Below are 18851 nucleotides of genomic sequence, written 5' to 3'. Positions count from 1 at the left end.
CAGTCTTCCACCAGCACATTCCTCACTAAACCTCACTTGGATGAGAGCTACAACCAGCAGCAATCAGCTCTGGCCTCTGTGTACACTTGAAACTGAGGCACATGTGTTGTTTCCACAGGCTGCTCTGCCTTGAGCACCTCCAAAAACAATCTTGAGAAAGGACTGAACACGCAGCTGAGTCTTTAGGAGAGCACTTACTGCTTCATCACCTCCCTGCAGTACTTGCATTTCTCACAACAAGGCTGACATTCTTTTGAGACTATAAAAGGCAGCAACAGATAAATTAATGGAATTTTTAGAACAGAGCAATAAAGTGCTTTGAAGTAGCAAGCAACTAAAAAAGGAAATCAAGCAGCCATTACATCAGCTGAATGACAAAGGCATCTGAGAACCAGTTTGAAATTAAATCTGCCATAATCTTATATGAGAATATCATGAGTGATATTCTCATATGTTGAGTAAAAAGGTAAATTGATCCTTATGACATTTTAAACTTCTCTTAAAGCCTTGGTTTAAAAAAAAAAGATGTTATACATGAGTCTTATTCTACTTTAATGAATGATGAAATATCAGCTGTTCCTCACTGAGGTTTAAGCAAAGTATTTTTACCTCACATGGTAGAATCTGTTCAATCAGTCTCAATTTCTGTTTAGCTGTGGGTGAGCACACCCTTTATTATTATTTCCAGCAGCTGACCTGTGACAACTGCTGAGTGAGCCCCTGAGAGTTGCTGCCGCCACTCTGCTACATGCTCTTCAGCCTTCCTACCCAATCTCCAAACATTTCTCACCACAAAGGATGATTTTAGAGACTTCATGTGTAGTCTGTGTGTGTTCAGAGCCAGAAACAAGGAGCCTAAGTTCCACAATGCCTGGCTTTTTGGCTTGCACCATCCATACCACAGTATATAGTCCTTCAATAACTGTATACCTCCAAAAAAGCAGTTAAACACATTTTTTAAAAGAAGTTTAAAAGATAAAAAAATCTCCTAAGGGATGGAACAGCTGCAATGTCACTGCACTAACTCAACTCCAAATGTCTTCAAAGTCTTACCTTTCTCTTCAACTATCACTCATATGTTTAGTTTGAGAAAACATGATTAAGAGTTCTTGTCCCAAATTTTTTCTAATATTGCCTGCCATCCCAAACAGCATTCAATTTCTTGCTTTACATAATTATTCATTGTTTCATCTATCTTTATTTCCTTTTCCTCAGCTTACTGACTATTTTGCTCAGAATAACTAACCTTCCTGACATCATGATTCTCAGCTTTTAATTAGATAACTGTTTTTCCAGTTCAAGTCGGCTCTCTGTTAAACTCAGAAATGTGACTTCTATCAGAAAATGCAAGAAATTGGTTTGATGTCTAGTAAATCTTTTCCCAGGGGACTGAAATTTTGCTATACACAAAGGGAGCACTCACTAAAGCATATCTGAAAGTTGCCTGCCTCTTATATAGTACTCCTCCAATGCTTAAAGCATTTTACATGCTAATATATTGTTTTTTTTCCACAGATCCAAAGCTAGTGAACAGATTTGGTATATTTACTGTGAACAGCACCATGCACATGGAAGCTTTGGTTTAAGATAAGGGGGAATTGAATACCTGAACATACAATTATTCTAGATATCTAAAATTATAGAAAAATTATTCTAGATATCTAAAGTGTTTACTAAAATGCACCATATTACTTTGCTTCACACATGAAAACTGCATTATTGTTATATGGGATATTATTACAATAGCAATATTGTCTATTGTTAAATTTTTCTTACAAGACAGCAGTTAGAACTCTCATCATTTAAACTTGTTGCAAGCTAGTTTTACCAATAAGATACTCAGAAGAATAATGAGAAAATCACATGAAATTTAATTTGCACCCCATATACACCTCTACCAGCCAAACCAGTTAATGCTAGAATTCTTTAAAAATGGGCCCAGTTTTACAGCAGCAAATGATTTGAAAATTCTACTGTGTGAAAAATGTACAGTGAAATACACAAGTGCTGATAAACATCTCCTTTGTTTACAAGATGAAAACAAGAGCTGGTGCCATTTACCTGCACACTGCCTTTAATTCAAATGAAATCAAAAGACTTGAAGAAAGTGTTTTTCACATCTGCAAGCATAATGTAAAAACACTCCTACAGAGAACAGAAAGATGAAACCTGTCTATCAGCTGAATTGTGGTATTTGCTTTGGTTTTTGTAAACTCTGTTATTATGTGATTCTGCATTCTATTGATTTTACTTCCCAGGTGTATTCATGCTTCAGAGGACAATACCAGCACTCATTTAAAAACTTAGGGTTTGTGCCAGAGTCCAAGTAAAGTTTTTTCTTCTGAAAGGAGACAAGATCAGCTGCATAAATCCTATTCAGCTGAAAGCTTAGGGAAGAAAAACGTTGGACTGAGATGTTTTGGAAGACACCGATGTGATTAACAGAGCTTCTCTTTTGCCATGATGCAGGAAGAATGAAGCAAAAACAAAACCATGAAGCCACATGTGATTGTTCCATTCATTCCCAACAAAACTTAAAAATTCAATTGCTTAAGAAGGTTCCTAAGGACAGGCAGGGCTGGGAAAGATTGAGAGAAACATGGAGACCAGCCCAGCAAGTGCCATGAGACATTAACAGATTTCTGAAGGCTTAGAAAAGTTATTTACTCCTTCCTTTTTAATGGGAATAACACAAATCCAAAAGCATTGGAAACAAATGTATCTCTGGCAGTGGAGGACAGCACAATGCCAGAAGAATGTCTTTTAATCATAGCTGTTTATAAAATTCAGGGCACCAATACAAACAATATAACCTATAAACACAAGTTTGAAACTGCACCAGTTAACATCTGCTTAAGAGGCTTTAAGCAAAAACATCTTCTCAATATCACTTTCTGAGGACCTAATCTCAGACCCCTTGTCTACTTCAAAAGTAGGTTTTGTTTGCATTTTGGGGTGGATACAATTATTACCAGTAGCATGCAATATCTGTGACAACTCTTTTGCCTGCTTATGTTTGAAGAACCATTGCCAAGGTAAAATTATTGCATTTTTCACCTGAAAAAAGCAGGTTTCATAATGACTCACAGGCCATTGTATGGTTAAGAAGTAGCAATATTTTATTCCTGCTAAGACGGGACAGAAGTATTCATATTCAAAGAATCTTCTCCTCTACTTGTTTTACATAGAAGTCTTTACGCAAGTTTCATATTATTTAAATCTCACAAGTGCTCTACTCAAAACATTTCAGCACATCAGTAATTGTTAAATGTATTCATGAAGTTGTTTGCTTCCTTAAAATATGTTTCAATGAGGTAAACAATACATCTTTTGTCCATTTCACTGGATGCATCATTCTAATTTACTATACCTGAAGTTCTACATATTCATATATTTATCTGGTAATATTTATCTGGAAGACTAATTTCTATTTTGTTTCTACATTCTACCTGCTGAACATCTGCTCTCCATCACTGCTTGGAAAGGATTTTAACCTTTAGCAAGCATTGTAGAAACATTTCTAAGTTTTTTCACTATCAGAAAGTTACAGCTGGCTGCTTGAAACCTTGGCAGCCAAGTCTACAGTTTTCTTTCTACTGCTTTAAATACCTCTCCTAAATGTTTTTACCTGGTATGAAATAGAGATGCCACTTCAGTTTGGATTTATTTTGAAAACTCAACGTGGCTTGTGAAGATGGCAGAAAAATTATTCTAATTCATCATAGTCCAGTAATAGATGGATTTTCTGCTTTTCTTCTACATTGCTCCGACAAATCCTTTGTTAAATTTGATTTTTTTTTCAAGAGCACAGGCTGAATTTTGAGATCTTTTTTGCTGCATAAATAAAATAGCATTATTCATCAATATTTCCTTTCATTAAAAGTATTTTATTACCATATCTTTCTTCTCCCTAAAATTTAAAACTGTTTATTTTACATCTCAAATGAGACCTTTGCTATTTTACAGGGTTTTTTCAGGTAACCTGTTTGTTACACTGAACTTTCTTAGACTCCATCCAGCACTGCTGAAGTCCTTACCCTATAGGTGTTTGTTCACCAAGTCATGCATAAAGAGCTTTCTGGAGAGTGAAGCAAATATCTGTGTCCCTTTGACAATGTATCTCCATTCTTTTAAATATTTAAACTAGCTTTACTTGGCAAAGCTATCTCTTGGGTAATATTATTTAGGTCAATTTCTCACAAATTATTCTTACTGCCTAAATATATCAAGAAGGAGCATTTTTCAATTGCCAGCTCTTCAGAACAGGAAAAGTATTAATATTACTGTATCAGAAACAGGGTTATGATCTTTGTGCACTACTGTTAATTAAATAAGGAACACTGTCACAGAACACAGATGGGTAAGCATGATCAGAAGTTAGCACTCTGCCTGTTCCTTCTTCTCCTTTCTCGATTATTTATTGAAGTTGTTTGGATTTGTTTACAAAAACCCAATAACAACAAACTATTTTTTTTCCTGCAAATGACTGAAGAACAAGCTTACATTGCTTCCCTTCACATTAAATAGAAGCAAAGCTGAGAACAAAAAGGCATTTCCATTAAAATCCCGTCCATGTAATGTACAGCTGTCCTAACAATTTTCCACCAAAACCATTGTTATGATTATGATTGATATGCCAAAACAAAGATCAAGTGTATCTTAACAGATTTTTCCCTTTTGACACTGCCCTTTGAAAGTAAATAATCAGTTTTCACTACTAAACACTAACATACACATTCTACAAAATTAAGGTAAAAGTAATAAATTTATGTGGAGGAAAATTCAAATTTTATAGGTGACTACAGTTTATGGTGGCAATCCTACATTTAATTGAAACTAGTGTAAATTTATGTCAGGAACAAAGAAAGACACGTGGATCCTGACTAGATGTAGGCCCCTTGTAGGTAGGGCAGAAGAGGAGAAGAACAGGAAGAAAAACTAATGGTACTTAGAAAGGTCACAACTGACATTTTTGGATGCAGGCAAGACTGCTCAGACTTTACAGGAAAAAAACCATTATCCACATTCACAGGGAAAAGGCACATATCTGAGGCCTCCTCCACTTCAGTGGTGCCAGCAAGAATTTTGCCATTCAGTTTAGAGAGAGCTGGACAGAGCCTCAAGGGACTGAGGACATGAACACTGCTGTCCTGTTCACAGCTTTATGCACAGGCCACATCAGAAGGTTCTTCAAGATGCTTTTTCCAAAAAGGAATGCCTGCATTCCTAATTAAATATTAAATATTTTAACACTCATTCTTTTAGCAAAGAATGTTGCTATTAAATGTATTATGCTCAACACCTAGATTCCCAGATCAGCACTGTACTTTTTGTAATTATTATCAGCTATTGTGAGCAGCTTTTATTTATCTCTTTCTCCATCTGCTTTAGTTATGACTCATTTTCTCCTCATTTAAAAAAAAACATGTAGATTAACAGCAGATCAAGTTTCTCTCTCTGCAGTTTGAGATGGTTTTTATCTATCAAATTGCTTCCTTTAGAGAAATAGAAGCACATATATGACATGTTAATGAGTCTGTGAGAGGATAACTAAAACATATGGGTAAAAGTGTGTTTTATCTGTAGCTTACAGATAAGCTCTCTCAAATACCATTGTCATCACCATGGATTTTTGTTACATTTGCTGTAACATGATTGTATTGCCATAAAAAAGTCATCCATGTTAATTATGACCAGGAGAAATATTAGCCTATTAAACAGCAAGAAAACACAGCTATAATTACCTCCTGAGGAAATAAAATGAACAAAAATATTTATACAATAACAAAAACCCAAACAGGACAAAATAAACCAACCAACCTTCTTTGTTATACACTAACATTACCCGTTTTCAAAAATCCTGTTTAATTCTAACTGCTGTCTTTCCTTACTGGTTTGATACACAGACAAATCCTGACACTGCTGCTTTATTATCAGTTACAAGAGTTCAAGTCTGAACTTGCTACAGATTTTGCAGTTCAAACTCAGATTTAAAAAAAAAACAAACCAAGAAATCCAACCACACAACATGCTCCACTCTACCCCTCCCAACTCGTCTGGAAAGAACTGTCTCAGGAAAACTTGAGAGTAGTAGGATGCCTTACACATCTGATGCTTTGCAGCACTCTTGCCAGACTGTTGAGCTCCCGGGTTCTGTTTCCTCTCTGGGTTTCATCACTGAAACCCAAATGCAGCCAACGGGAGCATGCCAAGGCAAAGCTCTTTTGGCTCATTCATTAGTACCCTGCTAAGTGGCGGGGTCAGGAAGCCTGCATGGGGTGGGAGGACATGAGGCAGCAGTGGCAGGGAAAGAGCTAAGCAAGAAATCATTAAGAGGTGTTTACTTGTCGCATTATAACAGGCTCCATTTCAAATGCTTAGCTCACCAAAACTTAGTTTTAACTCTAAACCAGTAAATTCCACATGGAAGCTTTAAAAATTGTCTTTATAAAAAAAGGCAAAAAATTGGAATTTAGTTTTATCGCATTTCTTCAAAATTTTATCTTGGTTCTCTGTGTTAGTGGGAGTTTTTTATCTGTTAAATTGTGAGAATTAAACTGCTGAATACACAGGAAAAGGAGAATCACCAACAGTCAGAGGACCAGGCTTGTTTGTCAATGATGATTTTAAAAGTCACTCCTTTTCATTTGAGCACTGCAGTGGCCAAATCATACAGGGTACACAGAAGGTCACAGGAGCTTCTAAATGGATAAACTGATGTCTTCCACATGCCTTGTGGTACTTAGAAATGTTCAGAAACATTCTTCTACTTCTCTGCATGTTTCACTTCATTATATTGTAAGTTGCTGTTGTCATAATTAGCTTCTCTGAGCATCAGAGTTGCTTCACCCACAGCAACTGCCTGCACACATTGTTCTATCTGTGCTACCAGGTACTGGAGTGTTATCTTCTTAAAATCCTTGTCTGACAAATATCCTTGAGGATTGGAAATACACGACCCTTAATGTCCCTTTCAACTCAAATCATTCTATGATTAATGAGAGTTCTAGATGTTTTTCCCTACAGAGAACACAGTCAGCTTTACTAGACCTGCTGGTATTTTGGACTTGTACTGCATTTCCTCTACAGGAGATAGTTTGTTACAGAGCGATAAGTTAGAGGGACACAGATGAGCTCTGAAGCATGCCAGCACTTCTCTTGGTCTTGGAATGCCTTTTTTCATACCTTTCAGTCTACTAAGTCTATAATTGCTGTAAGTTTCTTTTTGTGAAGTTTATACAAGTTGGCCTGGCCTTAACTTTCATGGAAGCAATACCTTTTTTTGTGTGCTGTCAGAACTTTGTGATCTTGCAAGTCACACCTCAATATGTTTGAAAACAACTTCATTTATCTGTAAACACCTTGAAAATCCTTTTCACTGTCATCTGCAACAGTACATGACTTCCCAGATCATAACAGTTCTAAAGCAAACCTTCAACATACCAGCTCTTTCTGCACATTCAATGAAAGGCCAAGGAAAACAAAACCCTGCAAAACCCAAAAACCAAAGCTAGACAGCTCCCAAACATATTTCCACTGATTTTTAAGATGTAACAGGGGGCAAGACAGTCTGAGACAAGCATATATACAACACATGCTTTCAATTATTTTCATGCAAACACAAGGTTTACAAGAACAAAATAAGTATGGCAGATCCCATTTTAGAAGAGAGCTCAATTTCTGGCCCTGAGATTCTAAAACTCAAGCCTTCAGCTTCCCAGATCTGACCACAATGTCAAAGGGAGCCAATTTCAGATCAACAACAAAATTGGCTCCACCACCTCCCTGGAGCTTTCATTCTTTGGAGGTTTTCCTCACCACCTCCATCACTCACATATGTGAGGTAGGATTTCCTATTTTTTGCTTGCCCACAGCAAACCCGACTCCCCCTCCCACCCTGATACTGATTTTCTGCCCCTTTCTTCCAGCCCTTCTGCATCTGGGACACAAACTCATTTTAAGAAGCTGCATTTCTTCAGCTTCAGTCAGCCTCATTCCCCAGACCTGACATAATGAGGGGCTAACCATGATCCAGACACTCCAAGAGATGCCACCACACTGTCTATTCCACACTGCTGGCTCCAGCTGCTCACCAGGAGAAGCAGCTGCCTGTCACTTCCTAGCCTCCAGCACAGGCCTTGGCTCAAAGCCACCCTCGTGTAAAAAGTCTTGCATTTGGAAATGGATTTAACAAACCACTCAGCAGTTCATAAGCATAACAAGAAGGTGCAACATCTAAACAATCAGCAGAGTTTCACCTGTTTCCAGGTGGTTTCCCCCCCATCTGCTCAGTAGTAGGTTTGTATTTTTCAAATGAAATTTTCTTGCAACACTGCATATAACATTGTATGCAAGAATTCTATAAAGTTGACAAAAACTTGTGTATGTGGTAATAAATCTTACTATTTTTGCAGTTGTAGCAAGACAATATTGACACTGCTGCTTATTGTCCATCCAGCTGAGTTCATGACTGCATTTAAATTTTTAGGGGCTGCAGTAAATTGCCATACAGTCCACAGCAGTTAAATCCTATGTAAGCTCTTTTCTCACTCAGACTGTAAAGCATCTTGTATTCCTAATCTTGCCTCCAGAACATTGTCCCTTTTCATCACATATAATGTTTTATAGAGCACACACTGTATGGAGCACAGAATCATAGAACCATTAAGGTGGGAATAACCCCCAAGATCATCAGGTTCAATTTTTCACTGAACACCACCGTGTCAACAAGACAAAAGCACTAAGGGCCACATCCAGTCTTTTCTTGAACACTTCCAGGTATGGTGACTTCACCACCTTTCCAAGAAGCCAATTCCAATGTTTAACAACTCCTTCTGTGAAGAAATTCTTCCAGATATCCAGCCTCAACCTTCCTTCCCTGGTACAGTTTGTGCCCATTTCCTCTTGTCCTGTTGCTGGTTGTTTGGGAGAAGAGACTGACCCCTACCTGGCTACATCCTCCTTTCAGATCACTGTAGGGAGGGGTAAGGTCTGCCCTGATCCTCCTTTTCTCCAGGCTGAACACACCCAGCTCCCTCAGCTGCTCCTCACAGGCCTCTCCAGACCCTTCCCCAGCTCTGTTGCCCTCTCTGGACTCTCTCCAGCCCCTTGATGTCTGCCTTGCAGTGAAGGGCCCAGAAGTGGGAAGAGCACTCGAGGTGTGGCCTCACCAGTGCCCAGCACAGGGGACAATCCCTGCCCTGGTCCATTGCTGGTCCAGGCCAAGATGCCATTGGCTTTCCTTTTGAAAATACAGCCAAAAGTAATTTATTATTTCTTTAAAATAGTTGAATAAGTGAAAGAAAGTCGAAAGTCTTGTTTCCCTCCTTTATACAGTTGCTCTGTCCACATATCCCTAATAAAAGAAGAGACAGATAATTCACTATAACCACTGCCAATCCTTCCAAAAGAAATGAGCCCAGAAGTGGGAAGAGCACTCGAGATGTGGCCTCACCAGTGCCCAGCACAGGGGACAATCCCTGCCCTGGTCCATTGCTGGTCCAGGCCAAGATGCCATTGGCTTTCCTTTTGAAAAGACAGCCACAAGTAATTTATTTCTTTAAAATAGTTGAATAATTGAAAGAAAGGCAAAATTCTTGTTTCCCTCCTTTATACAGTTCCTCTGTCCACATATTCCTAATAAAAGAAGCAGTAGGTAATTCACTATAACCACTGCCAATCTTTCCAAAAGAAATGGGAAATTCCTACCAATTTCATTTCCAGATCAGAGGCAGAGCATCCTTGTAAAGCTCCTCTTATGAGATATACTGATCTTATCTGTTTGCTTTTAGAAAGTTTATTGTAGATAATTAGCTGCATGGATTTGGGAAGATGCACTACACACAGTTGCTTTTAATTCCAGGAATTCGAGAAACATTGTTTGTAAGTGCCCCTAAAAGTTTTTATAAGAAATTCCCTTCCATCACTATTTTTCTTTAGAGGTTCAGAATAAACTTGGGGGAATGAAACACATTAAATTAATTCTAATTTGTTCCACAATGTAGGAAGCATTTAAACAACCTTGACATAAATCCCACTGATTTTATTTTAAATAGAATTTTTGGAAGTAAATTCAAGTTGCCAAAACTTGAAAAAAGTTGCAGCACCTTGGATATCATATCAAAAGAGCAGCACCTTGGATATCATCCTTTTTTGTGTAATAGTGAACTTAAGTCTTCCTTGAAAACTCCTAAGGAAACATACGGATAATTTCACAGAGAAGTGTCACAAACCAAAGCCTTACAGAGGAAAGTAAAAAAAACCAATATCCTCTTCTCTTCACTCATCCCATTAGAATAGCAACAGAATATAAACTCAGCAGGAGAGTAATTGGTCATCCTGATAGTAAAAGTCAGCAAAGAATTGCAACTTCACAATATTAAGGTAACAATAGAAAATCACAAAACTCTCACTGTAATTTGCTAAAGATGAAGTAAAACTTGTCATGTAAAACTACACAATGATGTGCAATTTCTACTTTTTTTAAGAGTATATACAATAGAATCTCATAATGAGAGTCCAAAACTGCTTGGCAGCCATTTGAGGGCAACGTGCTAGCGTTTGTGGGGGTGGAGGAGGAAGAGGGATACCAAAACACAGGAAGTTACTGTGTAACTATGTGCTTGATTTAATCAGTCAGGGTAACATTGATGACACAAAGTCACGGCTGAAATCACTGCAAAGTCACTGCTCTGTGGATGTAGTACCTGTCTGAAAGCACTAGGAACCCGTGCCTTCTGCAATCTGCCAGGCATAACTCAGCTTATTCCCTCATAATTTCATGTATCTCAACTCCCTTCAGTAGCTGGATGATCCAGTGTGTGACTTTGAATTCTTCTTCACCAAGAACACTCCAAACACTCACTGCAAGAAGCACTGCCAGCAGGAGTGCTAAATGTGCTGCTGTTTACAGTGGTGGCCACCACTGTACCCTGGGAGTCAAGAGTAAACCTCTCACATTGTTCAGGTTTGGGCAGTCCCTCATCATTCTCCCCTGTATCCATTTTGAGCTACATTTTCTGCAGGAGATACAAAAGTTTACAGTAGGGGCCCGTCCCACATTGTCACTGCTGGGACTGCCCAGCTGTGATGGTTTTGTTGTTTAAAGCACAGCATTCTTCAGTTTGGGTCAGCATTCAGAAAAGGTAGTGTTGTCATTAGCAGTTGTCCTAAACTGATCTTTAATTCTTCTGTGCCCCAGCTCCTCCACATCATTCAAAACTTACTACACAAGAACTTCCTCATCTCCACACCACCATCTTCCAACACACTAAAATACCACATTACCTCCACAGATGTTCATGCCTACCTCTCTTTGACAACTCATATTGCTCAGTTGCATATTTAATAGCAATTTTTATTTGTGAAATTAAGTAGAAAATAAAAGCTTGGCTAATGCCACCTAATTGAAAAATAAAGAGATCTTCAGTATTTTGAAATCAGGAATATTGCAGAGTTTTTAAAAATTTTGTTTTGTTTTTTTAATACCATTTTAGTTGGGACTATATTTTCTGAATGTATATTATTCCTACATGGCAAACATCCCCATTCAAAGACAAAAACTACTTCTCAGTGATCAGCATACCCTGCCTGCTCAACTGGAGGTGCCTCCAGCTGTGACACCAAGGAGACACTTTACCAGTGGCTGAAAGATCCGGCTGCTGCTGCTCCAGGAACTGCAGAGCACACAAATCCTGCCCAAGTTCTGACCACAACCCAAACACTCACCATACCCTGCTCTAACTCTGCTGACAACAGAGCAGTTGCACCTCAGCTCCCTGCAGCCCTTTCCAACCTGCACAGAATTCCACCCCAGCTGGTACTGCATCCTGCAAGGACAAGCACACAGCAGCACTCCAGCTGCCTGTGCCTCAGGAGGCCATTTGCCTGTTAAAGCTCATGTGTTTGCAGAGCTGCCAGCAATATAAACTCACATTTCACCAACCCCACTGCTTGTGTTAAATGGATAGATCAGTATCTGAGAGGAGCTAAAACTTCAGCTGAAGAGCATGCAAATATAGTTTATTAAATTAGGGGGCAAGTGCTTTTAAGAGGCCAAAAACCTCTTTAGGAGTTGTTCTAGCTCAAAATTCATAGAGGTTGGCAAACATTTATGTTACTTTAACCACATCTAAAATATTCACTTTTCTAGGAGTGAAAAGAGAATTTTAAAAAACAGATGTTACCCTTTCCAACAGCCCTATTTAATATGTAAAATCACAAATATTTTGTCTGAATAAATGTTGCAGCTAAACCTTTGTCAAAAAAAAAAAAAAGGTGGAAACCAGACAAAGATTCAACAATATTGCTTCTCAGACTGAAGACAGTAGTGAAACATTTGCTTCAGAGGCAATTAACAAATTATTAGTGCATCCCAGAGGCTTCAGTAACTATCTGAAGTTCTTTAATGTGACACGAGTGCCAGTAAACTCCCCAAAGTAGCACTGTGATTGGTATTTTACAACAGACATTTCTTCCTCAGCTTGGAAGTCTGCAATTTTGTCTCAAATACGCTCTTGAAAAGCATTGCAGAATTGGATAAGCTGAAGGAAAATGGTGTATCCTACAAAATTCAACAGTTTACCATTTTAGCTAATAAAATTTCAGCTAATATAAGCAACTAGATTGAAAAAAGGAACGGGAATTAATTCAAGTAATGATGACAGGCTAGGACATATTAAAACAAGAAAAAATTTCCTTAATAAAACTCACTGATTTGGAGAAGCCTCTGCTTTCTATAAATCTGTCTACACATTCAATACAACATCTTTGGAAAAAAAGGCTTTAAAACATGAGAGTGGTACTCACGTGTAAATTCTTCCTGTTGCTATCTACCTCAGCTCTCCAGTAAAATGGCTGGAAAGAAATACTGTAAAACCATACTTTTAAAAAACCATAAATCAACAATACTCTGCTTCAACAGTACTTACATTGAAACTGCCATGCTGGTCAATCTTGCCTTACAGAAGTAACAGACAAAATACTTGTAGAAAATTTTTTTTTAATGATTGCCTATTTTTATTCAAGTTGAGGAGCAACTGTTCAAAACCTATTTACTAACTTTGGAAACAGAAATGGTTAAACAATTTTTTTCTGGTCTTACTCCTACCAAATAACTATGCTTCAGCTCTGGGCATGCTCTGCAACCAGCCTCACAAATGGCTATAAATGCAGTTTGGAGAAAAACTGCATCTGACTGCAGCTTGTTAAAGAGGATCCAGCAATGTAGAAATATTAGCAAGGCCACATTCATTGTATCTAACTTCGAATTTGGCTCTCTGAGACAGGGATGGACCCGATGACCCCCAGAGACCCTTTCACTGTAAACTACGCTATGATTCTATGAATGGAAACTGAAAACACACGGCAACAGTTGTTTTTTTTTTAAATGTTAATGTATTATTATTCCATTTATAACTCAATAGTGCCCTCTGCTGATGTTTTCCTGCTTGGTTATTTGCATGGGAAAATTGTGAGAGTATGTTTTGGGAATGTGTTAACATCTTTCCTGCAAATGAAGGAAGGAAAATTGCAGAATATTCATTCAGCACAGGGAGGAGAATATAAGTGATCAACCCAGGTCAGTTTGGAAATCGTTTGGGTACTTAAGGTCAAAGCAGATCTCTTTGCCCTCAGCCATTAACATTTAGGATGTTTCACAGCAGCCTTCAGAGCTACAGAACAATTCTTCCCAGAACACATCAAAAAACTCCAAAAAGAACTATCAGCCTCCCTTGCTACAACAACAGCAGGGACAACCAGGTAACTTGAAAGAGAAGATAAAAAATGACATGATAAAGAAACCTCTCAAACCTGGTATATCAGAATTAGCAACCATTCATCTTCACCTGGCTGAGCTGTAGTTTTACATACACAGAAGTTTGCAGGTGTTAGAGAAAAATATTTATTATAACCTCTAGTAAAGAAAGGATTTTTGGTGTCATTTATGTCCTTACCCTTGGCAGAGTCTACTTAGGACGACAACATCAAAATTGGTTTTAAGATACAACTAAAAGGCTTGTGTGTTTAAAACAAACATTACAACACACAACAGAGCTTCTCCAAACACTTGTCAGGATTATGACTGGCCGTTTTCGAAGTTTCTCGGTTGTGTGAGAATTAAACTTCATTAAAACTGCCATAAAGGTTGGCAAAAGAGCATCAAAGTTCTCCCTTCCAAATTTTTTGACTACTTAAATTTAATTTCTAGGCAAAATTATTTTTTTCTGATTTTTACACTAATTTCCAAGCTTTTAAGTGCTTTGTAGAAGTGTTTGCTCTTATTTTAGACGTATCATTTCTAAATCTGTTTTTTTTTTTTTTCTTTTGCATTCCTACAATCTCAATGACCAGTAACTTCCAATTTTTACACTAATTTCCAAGCTTTTAAGTGCTTTGTAGAAGTGTTTGCTCTTATTTTAGATGTATCATTTCTAAATCTCTTTTTCTTTTGCATTCCTACAATCTTAATGACCAGTAATAGTTCCTACTAAATGGACTGTATTCCCTAGTTAATCAGCAATAGTAGCCTATTAGTAATCACCATGATTGAAACATTCTGCGGGCAAGTTACACAAGTATTTTCATAATAGAGATAAGATAGTAGAAAAAAATATTTGCAGAAGTGACATGGCCATTCACATATATATGAATTAAAAGGACTTCATGTATCCTTCATAGTGTTTAAATGTCTTTCATAAACATCTGTTTACAAAGAAATGCTCTGCTTACATGCCCATGGAAAATAACAATTACACTAAAGAAAGGTAAATCCCCATCTTTTTCTGCGTCTTGCTGAATAGGACAGAACAGCAAGGAAAATTCAGGCTAAACTTTCTGAAAAAATCCAACAGCAAAGTTAAGCAATGAAACTGATCACAAGGGTTGAAAGATTTCCATCACTACACTTTCAGACTGATGATTATCAGCATTATATTCCTTAGGTACAGCTCATTTAAAAAATAAACCTATTTCTTAAGATTAAATTAGAAAATAAGACTCTTGGCATTGTTGAAAAGTTACCCGATATAGAAGTATATCTGAGTAAAAATATGACAATCTGGTTTGTTGCTTGTATGATATTTGATTAACGCAAAGGAATTAAGCCTAAACCATAATTAGTTATTAACTATTTAAAGGTGTTTCTCTAAGAAGTTTTGTGTTTCCAGCACATTATGAATTACCATACATGCACCCCAAGATGCTAAAATTATCTGCTAAAGTTCAAATGAGAGCCCAGTGAGGTAACAAGGAGGAGTCACATGTGAAAGCTGCACTTTCCTTCATTTGAATGGTCTGATCTGTATTCATTTATAGTCACTTGACTGATATAAATAAAGTTTTACTCATACTTGCAGGGCAACACAGTCCTGAGAGCTTCTTTACTGCCTTCTGAATCAACAGAATTCTTGACTGAGTGCCAGCAGTAGCTCTCCTAGTGGTAACGTGCAAGCCAGAAGAAACACAACTCAACTTTCCATTGCAGGCTGAGCTTGCAGCTAGAAATGGTTTTATTTATAAACATATTGCAGCATGGGTGGCAACTCCAGCAGCAGGGACTGCAAGGCAGACACAGCACCTGACTGCTCTGGCAAATGAAAGCAGCTCAGAACTCCAGGCACACATCCACGTGTATCTTACTGAGAGAACAATTTACTTCCTTACACTATTTCATCTTACTCATTTTGAGGATGGTAGATATGGTTCTATAAAGTGCAAACCCCAAAACTTACAGGCAGATCACCATACAGCATTTCTAGTGTAGTAGCTTGCTACTGCTGTGCCTAGATTCCATCAACAACACAGGCTGGAAATACTAAATCCACTATCTCCCAGTATAACCACCCTGACTTACCAGGCAATACCAAGTCTAGAGGATGCTGTGAGAAGGAATGCCTGAAAAGTTACAACTGAACATTTTTGTCCCCTCAAAGTGTGGTTACCTGCTTTTGGGAAGTTGCATTTAACAGGTACTCAGTTAAATTACTTTTAAATGAATACTTCTTGCTGCTCCCACATCATCATTACCCCCTTGCCACGTGGCTTTAGAAATTGAGCAAGAGCATCTACGCAGTGCAATATGTGGAAATAGGTCCCAAATGATTCAGTGAACCATTCCTTAGAGTACCTCCTTGCATCTTAAAATAACTTTTGCTTCTGCCTGATAACATTTACTGGTTCTCTTCCAACCTGAGGCCTTAATTCAAGAAGATAGCCAGCCTTCTGCTTAGTCCAGAATAAATGGCTCTACTTGCATGGATCAAATTAATTGTAAACTTACATGTTGATAGGAGATATGAAAACAGGCTTTGAGCATGGCATCCATCCACATCACTTCTCAGGCACCGAACAAGATGTCCCTGGCCTTCCAAGAAGACTGTGCATATAAACACATGAAGTGCTAGGGAGGAACACAGAACAGACATTTCTTAAATTAATTAATAGCTAGATACACAACGTGCTATTACACTGGAGTTTTAGAGTAATCTGATCAATTGTTTTTATTCCCAATGTAAGATGATAAAAAATAGCTCTGCATTATTAGCAAAATGTGTGTTAAGACATAACATAGAATCATCAGCATAAAAGCCAAGTTTGAAAAGTGCACATTATCTTCCTGGGATGAAATCAATTACAGATAATAGTCCAACTTTACAACTAGTAGAATAATAGTTTCCATCTTGAGAGGGAAAGAAATTACAATTATTACTTTTCTCTCCCCTATATTTATTGTCCTTTCCCTTGGAGCAAAATTTATTAGTGTGCCCAGAAAAATTAAAGACTTCTATCTGAAAAGTAAGAGATCTTAATGAAACATTGGGGAGAATCAAAATTGAACAGATCATTCAGATCTCATCTGGCAGGACAGGCCTCTGCCCACAAAAAGCAAGGATGTTGACCCATTTAAACCTTGTCACGTTAAGAGCTTAAACAAAAGTAGAAAGTATTCTGTAAGAGAAAAAATAAATGAGACATAGAAGCACAGCAAATTATAAGAGAAAGGATTTCAGATGTTAGACACGTGAAAATCAGTTGTTTTTCTCTATTTAATTCCTACAGATAGAAGTCAGTATAGAGTTTATGTTATAAATCACATTAATGAAAAGGATGTTAGAACAAGCAGTCACCTCCAGGAAACAGAGAAAGATTTGTTGACATATTCCCATAAGCTTTCTTCATCTTCAGGCTGATTCTCAGGCTTCATCCTTCCTGAGAACTTCAGCACAAGTGTTCATTGTTATTTTTGGAACTGACTTCTGCACTCAAGTCCTTGCTTCTGTAATGTGTTTTGCCTTCCCTAAGCTTTCTGTTAAAAATTTGGGTTTTAGAGAGCATGCACAGATTTCAGAATGCAAACAATTGTTTTAAAAGGGATATAACACAAAGAGGATACATTTTAAATAAGATTAAGTTCCTCCACTACTTACTAACATCTTCCAAAGTACCATTACACTACCAGAAGACATGCAATTCTATATTTATTCTGTAGTATTTTCTTTCCATTTTCAGTACACAAGTAACATTCTGTTGAATAAGGAAAGTATTTTATTCTAAGCATTTTATGAAAAACAAGTGTCATTATCAAATGCCAACATTTTAGGGCCAAGTACCTTTCAAATAAACTACAAACATTTCATGCATACTAATTTAATCAAAAAGACTAGAGGATAATGGAGATGCTAGATCTCAGTTGTTCTTGAGTTAGCTACTAATACAAACATTAATGTGATTTAACGTGTTAGAAATGTACTGTTCATTTCAAAGAATGTGGTATCAGAACCCAGAAGTCCTCTTGGAAGAAAGCTTTGGCAAGGAATAATCAGTGTAGTCTCCACCTCAAACTTTTGTTTCTTTCAGTTTTCCTCTGAACAAGTGGCAGCTTCTGTAAATTAAGCATTTCTAAAAGAGAGAGGATACAGAATGGCAAAATTCCTGACATTATTCATAAGTAAATTAATAAAAAATTAATCTCTAGGTGTAACTCTATTTAAAGTCTTAAAGACACCAATTTTTCCTAGCAAACATCCTAAACCAAAAATTAGTGATACTTTCATTCTTTACATTTCAGCACTGCAATGTCATTTAATACTCTACAGCCTTTCATATAATCCTCACTTGTCCTATTAATTGCTGACAAGCATTTTAAACCTGTAATGCTGATGCATAATCCCTAAAAACAGCCTTCACCAGGAAGAGAAAGGAGCAGGGAAATAATCAGCCTTGGCCCAGTAACTCTTTGTTTATGAGGGGTTTATCATTCAATTAAAATTCATCATTGAACAACTCAGTGTTTATCAATCACATCTTCCTAGAAAAAGCATCATGTTTGACACGTTGGAAAACACTCATCAAAGCCAAAAAGGTGACTCCACTTCCACTGCAGGAAAATGCAAAACTATAAGCAGAGAAAATATCAAACTCCAGGGGACGAACCTAAATTCTCTGTAAACACAACACTGGATAGTGACTGTGAATAGGAATCCTCCTTGCCAGAAGGTGGCAATAATGACACTGTACTAGCATGGACAGCTTTAGATTTAGAAAGCTGTGAAGATTTAAGCATTAAAAAAAAACTAACTTTGTAGAATTGCACTGCTAATTTCTTATGGAACTCTTCATTTCCCACTAGCCCCCCCAGGGGACAGAACAAAAGCCTCCTGCACCCTACAGTTGCCTCTCTCAAGCTTTCTAAGAGAAATTCTATGAAGCAAAGGCAAGACAAGACTGGACTGTTTCTCTGATTTGCTTTTTTAAACCACACTTTTATACCTAATAAATGCACTATAGAGGTGGTGGATGGCCATCTGTGCAAAACCTAACAAAAACTAAACAAAATTCTGTAGATTTAGGTC

The 18851-nt window shown here is 37.5% G+C and overlaps 1 protein-coding gene across 2 annotated transcripts in view; it reads right to left on the bottom strand.

Moving 5' to 3' along the window:
- The window catches only part of IRAG1 (inositol 1,4,5-triphosphate receptor associated 1), a 96154-nt gene extending 78933 nt beyond the window's left edge, over nt 1–17221 (bottom strand). Inside the window, exons 1-2 of one of the 2 annotated variants that reach the window (XM_039707266.1) lie at nt 17127–17221; nt 16280–16399 (exon numbers count right to left, since the gene is read on the bottom strand). The gene's annotated coding sequence lies outside the window, so the exon portion shown is untranslated. Of the gene's footprint in view, nt 1–12807; nt 12848–16279; nt 16400–17126 lie in introns of those variants that run through there. The other variant, XM_039707269.1, reaches the window with a different exon arrangement.
- Nucleotides 17222–18851: the final 1630 nt, after the last annotated feature.

Source organism: Passer montanus, unplaced genomic scaffold, assembly GCF_014805655.1.
Source record: "Passer montanus isolate IOZ18808 unplaced genomic scaffold, ASM1480565v1 scaffold2, whole genome shotgun sequence".
NCBI lineage: Eukaryota > Metazoa > Chordata > Aves > Passeriformes > Passeridae > Passer > Passer montanus.
Note: the sequence above shows the minus strand (reverse complement) of the source record. Positions and strands in the feature narration are given on the sequence as shown.